Raw genomic sequence first — 8,946 nt, 5'->3', positions numbered from 1 at the left:
CTGATTTCTGAGTCATGATACAGTGAGAATCTCCCTTCAGTCTTCTCTCTCTGTGTTGACTCAATGATGATGACATTCTTACTAAAGTTAATTTTCATCAGAAGCACTGTCTCGGCCTCAATGCCATTAGGATATTCACACGTGATTTCCACAGCTCCTCCTACAGAACCCTCCAGTGTCTGAACACAGCTTACCCAGCTCACAGCTGACACATGGGGAGAGGGAAGAGAGAGGGAAATGTATGACGATAATAAAACTCACAGACAGCAGTTTCAAACATTTACAGTTTCATGTGTTTTGGTTCACCACTGCAAGTGATAAAACTACGTTTAATTAATTAAATGTCAAGTTTAAGGGAAAATGTCTGTCAAGGCCTTGTTGCATTACTAAAATAAGTAGAAGGAAGTGACCAAAATAAGAGAGGGAATTGTCTAACTCAAGTTCAGCCTCACGGTTATTAACAAACCAGCTTTCTGACTCATAACCAAACGATGAAACCACTCAGGAAACCTCTAACACTTCCTGTTTGTCAGGACTGTAACCCCAACTTCTGTTCTAGAACATTAGTAACTGAGTTCCCAGGTTCCCTAGGTTACAAGGACAGATGAATATGAATAAGACACAGACCTGAGACGAGGAGGAAGGTGATGGAGATGAAGATCTTCATGCCTCTGCAGATTAAAACAGTTTGGTCTTACAATGAAAAATACATATTTGAGCAACAATTTAAACAACACTTTATCATAACAGGCCACGATAAACAGCAAAGTAGCCATTACCAAATAGATTGTTCATGATAGTTAATAATTATCACTGGTATTACCAAAAAGTCTTCTTTTCATACAGTGTTTGCATACAAACCAATGATGATCTATCAATAATTAATAAATTACATTAATTAAGAGTGTTATAAATGTAATTCCATGTAATCCAATTCCTTACTAACTAACAACTAATTAAAAATGTTCTGGTAACTAGTTGATCACAACTTATTTTCTCTTCCTCTTCGTATTTACTTGTGTGTTAATAAGTAGTATATCTATTTAGTTTGAATGTGAATCATTCTTTGTTGGATGGTGTTACGCCCCCTGGTGGCTCGGAGTGGGACGCAACATAAGGGCAACAGGTTTGGGCAAGTGAGGGTGCAGTCACACAAAGCCAGGACACGAAAGTGACAAGAAAGTATTTATTTACAAAAAAAAACAACACAGGGATCAACAAGGACTGTCAGTGGCACCAAAGAAAAGAACATAACAAAACCCACCCCCCATGGACAGGTGCTTTGCACCCAAAAAAATACAGTGGGTGGTGCTCACTCTAACCTAGGGTATTAACAACAAGTAAACCTACGTGCATGTAATATGTAAACCCCGGAGTATCTTACCTATCCTTATTGACCCTGTGCGCACAACAAAAAGAAGTAACAAAGACAGAGACAAAACAAAAGTAGACGGCTAATAACTAAAGTAATAAAGTTTAACAAAGGTGTAATAACTAAAGACAAATCCAAAAGCATCAATAAACCAGCAACAAACAAAGCAATAGCAAACACAAGCCAAGCGAGCTCAACCAGAGCTCTGCCACAGCTCAACCCAAAAGCAACAACAAACTATTAACAAACACAGGACTATTTGAAGGGAAATGGTTGATGGGAGATCTGGAACAGGTGTGGTGATTTGATGATTAGAACCAGGTGTGCACATCTGTGAAGTAGGAGAATGAAAACAGGAGGGGGAGACAAAACAACAACACCAAACAACAACACAAAACAGAACACAATACATGTAGGCCTAAAACATGTACACATACAAGACATACAGAACAGTGTATGTAACACTCCCCCCCATAAAGAGTCAGCCCATGGCTGACGATACCTCAAACCATCCCGTACCCAAAATCAATAATTGCCCCCAGTAACCACTGACCCACATTTACACCCGAGACAGAGCGTCCGCAAACACATTGTCTGTGCCCTTTTTGTGGTGGATCACCAGGTTGTAATTTGTTATAACTAAAGACCAACGCATTAGTCGCTGGTTATGGTTGTGCATGCGATGCAAAAACACCAGCGGATTGTGGTCTGTGTAAACCACCACAGGCTCCGCACTAGACCCAACATATACCTCGAAAAATTGGAGCGCGAGCAGCAACGCCAACGTCTCCTGCTCTATAGTTGAGTAGCGCATTTGGCTACTATTAAATTTTTTCGAAAAGAAACCTACAGGGTGGACCAAACCCTCAGAATCCATCTGAGTTAGAACTGCACCAGCACCAATACAGCTCGCATCGACTTCAATGGAAAACGGTTTATTAAAATCAGGAGCACTCAGTACTGGGGCATTACACAAGAGTGCTTTACAGCATTCAAAGGCGATTTGACACCTATCTGACCAGACAAACTTTACCAATGGACTGATCAAGTCAGTCATTGGGGCTGCAACGGAAGAGAAGTTCCTACAGAACCCTCTGTAGTAACCCGTCATTCCGAGGAATCGGCGTAACTCCCGCCGAGTGGTTGGTACTGGGAAAGACGTGATAGCTGCGATCTTGGCCTCCAAGGGACGCACTTGGCCTCCGCCCACCTGTTTACCCAAGTAGGTCACAGTCGCCTTCCCAAACTCACATTTTGCGAGGTTCAGTGTCAGAGACGCATCAGCCAGTCGCTGAAACACGGTTCTTAGCGAGTCCACATGAGCAGGCCACTCTGACGAGTGTATTACCACATCATCCAAATATGCAGTACAGTTAGGCACACCACTAAACACAATATTCACCAACCTCTGGAAAGTGGCCGGAGCGTTTCTCATCCCGAAAGCCATCACGGAATATTGTAAGAAATTATCGGGAGTCACAAAAGCACTGATGGCAGAAGCCCGTTGTGAAAGGGGAACTTGCCAGTAACCTTTCAATAGATCTAGCTTTGTGACATAGCGAGCTGATCCTATGGTATCCACGCAATCATCTACGCGGGGCATAGGAAATGAGTCAGGCACAGTAACATGGTTTACCTTTCGGTAATCTGTGCAGAATCGGACAGTAGCGTCAGGCTTTGGAACCAATAAGCACGGAGAACTCCATGGACTGGAACTGGGCTGTGCTAAATTATTCTCCAGTAAATAATCAACCTCTATTTTCATCAGAGATCTTTTGTGTGCATTTACTCTGTATGGGTGCTGTTTAATAGGTCTGGACTCACCCACATCCATGTCGTGCTCTAGCACCGTAGTGCGGGTAGGCACATCTCCAAACAGACAGGGGAACTCGGAGATAAGGCCGAGTAGGTCAGCTTCCTGCTCCCTGCTTAAATGATGCATTAAGGATGGAAGTTTCAACAACATTTCTGAGTTTGACAACCGAGGGGTCTGTTGCTGGGCATTTCGCAAACTCAGGCCATCCTCATCACTCACTGCAGTAGGGCTCACAGCTACTGACACCGCAGCCGCAACAGTGGCTACAAGAGGCGCACTGCATGTCTCAGGCTGGACGTCACCTCTAGTGTAATAATTCTTCAACATATTTATATGACATACTCTGGTTTTCGCCTTCTATCAGGGGTCCTGACAACATAGTCAGTATCACTCAACCTCCTGTCAATAGTGTAAGGACCTGAAAATCGAGCACTCATGGAAGTACCTGGAATGGGCAGCAACACTAAAACCAAGTCACCTGTTTGAAGAGAACGTGGAAGTGCTTTTTTATCGAACTGCCGCTTCATACCTTGCTGTGCAACAGAGAGACTCTCCCTAGCGATACTGCAAGCCTCGTGCAGTCGTTCTCGGAAGCGACTCACGTAGGTCAGCACGTTTCGCTGGGTGGACGAACTCTCGCACGTTAGCTGATCCTTTAACACTCTTAAAGGGCCTCTAACGGTGTGACCAAATACCAGCTCTGCTGGACTAAAACCTAGTGACTCTTGCACTATTTCCCTAACCGCAAATAAAGCCAACGGGACTCCTTCATCCCATTCCCTACCGCTCTCCATGATATATTTGCGCAACACTGACTTAAACGTCTGATGCCATCGTTCGAGTGCCCCCTGAGACTCCGGGTGATAAGCACTCGAGATTCTGTGTGATATTGACAGGGATGTTAACACCTGTTCGAAAATACCCGAAAGGAAGTTGGTACCTTGATCGGTTTGTACGATCTTAGGGAGGCCAAAGTAGAAAAGAAACTTGATCAGGGCCCTAACTACTGACTGAGCTGTTATACTCCTAAGAGGGATAGCTTCAGGGTACCGGGTAGCTACACACATTATGGTTAACAGGAACTGGTTACCAGACTTCGTTTTTGGCAGAGGGCCAACACAATCCACCAAAACATGCTCAAACGGTTCCCCTATAGCTGGGACCGGGTGAAGAGGCGCAGGCTTAATAACCTGATTAGGCTTCCCAGTGACCTGACATACATGGCATGTACGGCAAAACAAAGACACATCTCGCTTCAAACCTGGCCAGAAGAACTGTCGCAGCACTCGGTCATAGGTCTTCGTAATACCTAGATGACCAGACCAGAGATGTTCATGAGCCAGAGATAAAACGGACTGTCGGTACGGTGTAGGCACAACAATTTGAAAGACATTACTCCACTCGTTATCCAAATCAGAGCGAGACTTCCATCTCCGCATCAGGAGATCATTCTCCATAAAATAATCCATTTCTTTGTTCTTAGCGCTCTCTGGAGCAAGAGCTGCAGCAAAACATTTGGCTAAAGTAACGTCCTCCTTCTGAGCAGCAATAAGATTACTTCGAACCATAGGCAACCTAGTTGTCTCTTTGGTGGGAAGTATCACACTGAACTTTAGGCTGGACACTCGGCTCAGCAGTAGGACTGAGGAAACACAGGTGGGGAAATAGTTTGGCCAGTCAACTCAGTCGCGAACAGAGTATCCGACAAAATCAACTGCTTCACCCAAACTACGTGCTTGAGCACGGGTGACCACACACACAGGGAACACTTCAGGGAAGTCCTGAGCCAACACATCAGGCTGCAAAATCTCAGGTCGTTCTAGAACTTCTAAAACTGGCATAACTTTGCCACCAGCGATGTCATTCCCTAGCAGAAATGTGACGCCTCTAACGGGCAAACGGGCGCACGCCCACTTTAAACACTCCAGTTGCTAGGTCGCAGGATAAATGTATCTCATGGAGAGGCACAGACACAAACCCCATTTCAATGCCTTGCACAAGCACACTAGAGCCACTTAAAGTGTCATCACAAAAGGTAACACGTCTGACAATATAAAGACTGAGCGGCGCCAGTATCCCTGAGTATGCGCACTGGACACTGGTTCAACGGCTTTGCGCTGAGGGAAACCAGCCCGTCCAACATAAATGGTTCATAACAGGGTTCCAGAGTATCACGCTCCATCTCCGGGGGCTAGTGACACTGGACCCACCAACGTTCGCACTAAACCAACCTCTTTTTGGTCGTTTGCTTGGCTGTGACAGCTTGCGTTTTAACATAAAACAGTCATTCTTTATGTGACCTGTTTGGTGACAATAGAAACACTCCCGTTCCTCGTGGAGCGGAGTGGCAATGGACGTGGCGGACTAGACGGCATTCTAGCTGAGACAGAAGGAGTAAAAGACCTACTCTCATATCGGGGAATCCCAAAAGTTTGCTTGTGGTGATAACACAAACTCATCAGCAAGCACAGCAGCCTGCGCTAATGTCCCTACCTTTTGCTCATTGAGATACGTCACTATTCTATCAGGCAGACTATTCTTGAATTCTTCGATGAGAACTAACTTGTGACAGAGTGTCAAAATTAGTCACGTTACTTGCCTTGCACCATCTATTAAACAGAGTCTCTTCTCGCGAGCGAACTCCACGAATGTTTTACTAGACAATTTTTTTAAAACTTCTGAACTTTTGCCTATATGCCTCAGGCACTAGTTCGTAGGCACGAAGCACAGCTGTCTTAATAGTTTCGTAACACAAACTATCTTCTAAGTGAGAGTGCAGCTAAAATCTCCTGCGCTTTCCCTGTTAGTTTACACTGAAGCAATATCGACCAGACCTCTTTTGGCCACTTCAGTGATGTAGCAACTCGCTCAAACGCAGTAAAATAAGCATCTACTTCCGTCTCACGAAATTGAGGGTACCAACACAACATTTCTACTCACCTCAAAACCTCTGGTAGGCGCGGAGGGATCAGTGTGTATGGGCCTAGTAGGACCAGGAGACTGAGCTATACTCACAGCAGCAGCAGCTTCTAGTTCCAGGCGCTTTAGTTTCACCTCTTTTTCTGCTGCTATTTCTAATGCCATTCTTTCTGCCTCCATTTCTAACTCCATCTTCCGAATAGCCAACTTGTGATTGTCATTCGGCATTCTCTGTCTTTTTCCTGAGCCTCAAGTTGCAAACGCCGCTAAGCGTAGCCTATGGGCGGGCATCATCGCTATCCTAGGTAAGGAAAAGGGAGAAAATCGGGGCACAGTACGAGGGGGCTCAGCTCCACATTAGAGGCCACCTCTACAGGAACGGACTCATCCTCAACCAGCCTCCCTCAACTACCTCTTCCTCCATGCTTCCTCTCTGCACTAGAAGACAAGGAAGGGGGAATAGCGGGCTCACTAGCAAGTTCGACGTGCGGACTGCCCGTACCAAGCACTTTTTTCTGTATAACATATGTACAACAGCTTCTTTCAATTCTGCTGTTTAGCAGATTGGTGATGGCTGCAAATTCAAAATGTGCCGCATGGCATACAAATCCTTTTTCCTTACAGCGATCAATCTGCCTCCACAGAGGATCACGTAGAAAACCCTCAAGATTCAAAAGTGCTCATGTTGTCTTAAACAGCCTTAAGCCAACCTAACATAACCTAACCAATACTAACAGCCTACTTGACGTGTGCACTGCACACCAACACTCATCAAACCTGTGCTTAAAAGGGATCAAGGATCCCGGACGAGCCCCCAATTTATGTTTACGCCCCCTGTGGCTCGGAGTGGGACGCAACATAAGGGCAACAGGTTTGGGCAAGTGAGGGTGCAGTCACACAAAGCCAGGACACGAAAGTGACAAGAAAGTATTTATTTACAAAAAAGCAACACAGGGATCAACAAGGACTGTCAGTGGCACCAAAGAAAAGAACATAACAAAACCCACCCCCCATGGACAGGTGCTTTGCACCCAAAAAAATACAGTGGGTGGTGCTCACTCTAACCTAGGGTATTAACAACAAGTAAACCTACGTGCATGTAATATGTAAACCCCGGAGTATCTTACCTATCCTTATTGACCCTGTGCGCACAACAAAAAGAAGTAACAAAGACAGAGACAAAACAAAAGTAGACGGCTAATAACTAAAGTAATAAAGTTTAACAAAGGTGTAATAACTAAAGACAAATCCAAAAGCATCAATAAACCAGCAACAAACAAAGCAATAGCAAACACAAGCCAAGCGAGCTCAACCAGAGCTCTGCCACAGCTCAACCCAAAAGCAACAACAAACTATTAACAAACACAGGACTATTTGAAGGGAAATGGTTGATGGGAGATCTGGAACAGGTGTGGTGATTTGATGATTAGAACCAGGTGTGCACATCTGTGAAGTAGGAGAATGAAAACAGGAGGGGGAGACAAAACAACAACACCAACCAACAACACAAAACAGAACACAATACATGTAGGCCTAAAACATGTACACATACAAGACATACAGAACAGTGTATGTAACAGATGGGGTGACCAAAGGTCCTCTTTTTCCTGAACATGCCCTCTTGCAGCTGGCCGGGATTTCTAAATCGTCAAAAAAGTCTGCGATTTGGATTTTGCTTTCTACAGTCGCCATTCATTGTTGTTCGCATTGCTTTGACCTTAGCCTTGTCTGTGGAAGTTTTATGTTTTTCGAAAACAGATCAAATTCAACACAGTTGCAGTCATTGGAAACGACAGCAAAGGTCAAAGGTCAGTGTGGTTGCATCATATACTATTTAACATATGTAACTACCGTTCAAAAGTTTGGGGTCACATTTCCTTGTTTTCCCTGAAAACACACATGAAATGAGTTTGAAGAGGAAATATCGTCATCGACAAGGTTGGACATAATTCATTTTAATTGAAATAATAATGATGTCCCTCAAACATTGCTTTCGTCAAAGAATCCTGTTCATGGAAAACAAAGACATTTCTGACCCCAACCATTTGAACTTTTGTGAGAGAGTAGCTGTTATGTATTTAAGTCCAATAACATAGATGCATACGTCAACTACTTGTGTCTAGTGTCAAGTTCTTGAATAAAATTGTATTGCCTCAGTCAAGTAAGTTATGTTTTTGGTGCCATTTGCCTGTCTGTTTGTTTGTGATGGTAATTAGTTTTATACCATATATTGAAGATTCAGTCTTAGGTTTGATCAGTCAGGATTCAGGTTTATTCTTATACAGTGGTGGCCAACCAAGGGAGACAAAGCCTGAACGTCCACTCATAGTTTCACCTCAGGCTCATCTGATTTGTTCCTTGGGGAACAGTCGGTTAAATACACTGACATTAAGGGTGTCACCGTCTATTCAAATGGGCCATGCATGCAGGGTTCTTTGTCTCGACCTGGGGGGGAGGTGAGACCAATGTCGCACCTCACTTACCCAGGTCAGAGACAAAGAATATTCACCAAGCAAAGTCCACTCATGGCTAGTTAAATCCAAATAAAAGTAACAATTATGACTAGGTATAATATCATTGACTTATTGACTATGGCATATTCTTATGACCTATGCTGGTCCCTTCATTTGTCAGCCGGATTTCGTAAAAACTACTGATGAAACTGGAAATATTGCTATTCTGTTGTTGTAAGACATTAACTCCTTATTTTGTATCTGCAACTCATTTTGGATGTGTACTCTGTCTGTCTCACTGAGACCTGAACAAATGGCATGTGAACCCCTCCCCCCCCAGATAGCCTCCCCCCCTGCTAGAATCCTTTGTACCCTGGTATCACCCC

At 44.2% G+C, this 8,946-nt stretch overlaps 1 long non-coding RNA gene across 1 annotated transcript in view; it reads right to left on the bottom strand.

Moving 5' to 3' along the window:
* Positions 1–8: 8 nt before the first annotated feature.
* The window catches only part of LOC122132560, a 9,926-nt gene continuing 988 nt past the window's right edge, over positions 9–8,946 (bottom strand). The window contains exons 2-3 of the long non-coding RNA XR_006152225.1: positions 628–671; positions 9–205 (exon numbers count right to left, since the gene is read on the bottom strand). This is a non-coding gene — a long non-coding RNA (uncharacterized LOC122132560). The remainder of the gene's footprint in view (positions 206–627; positions 672–8,946) is intronic.

The sequence above is a fragment of the Clupea harengus genome, unplaced genomic scaffold (genome assembly GCF_900700415.2).
Source record: "Clupea harengus unplaced genomic scaffold, Ch_v2.0.2, whole genome shotgun sequence".
Classification (NCBI taxonomy): Eukaryota; Metazoa; Chordata; class Actinopteri; order Clupeiformes; family Clupeidae; genus Clupea; species Clupea harengus.
The sequence above is the reverse complement of the archived record's forward strand: the minus strand, read 5'-3'. Positions and strand labels throughout refer to the sequence as shown.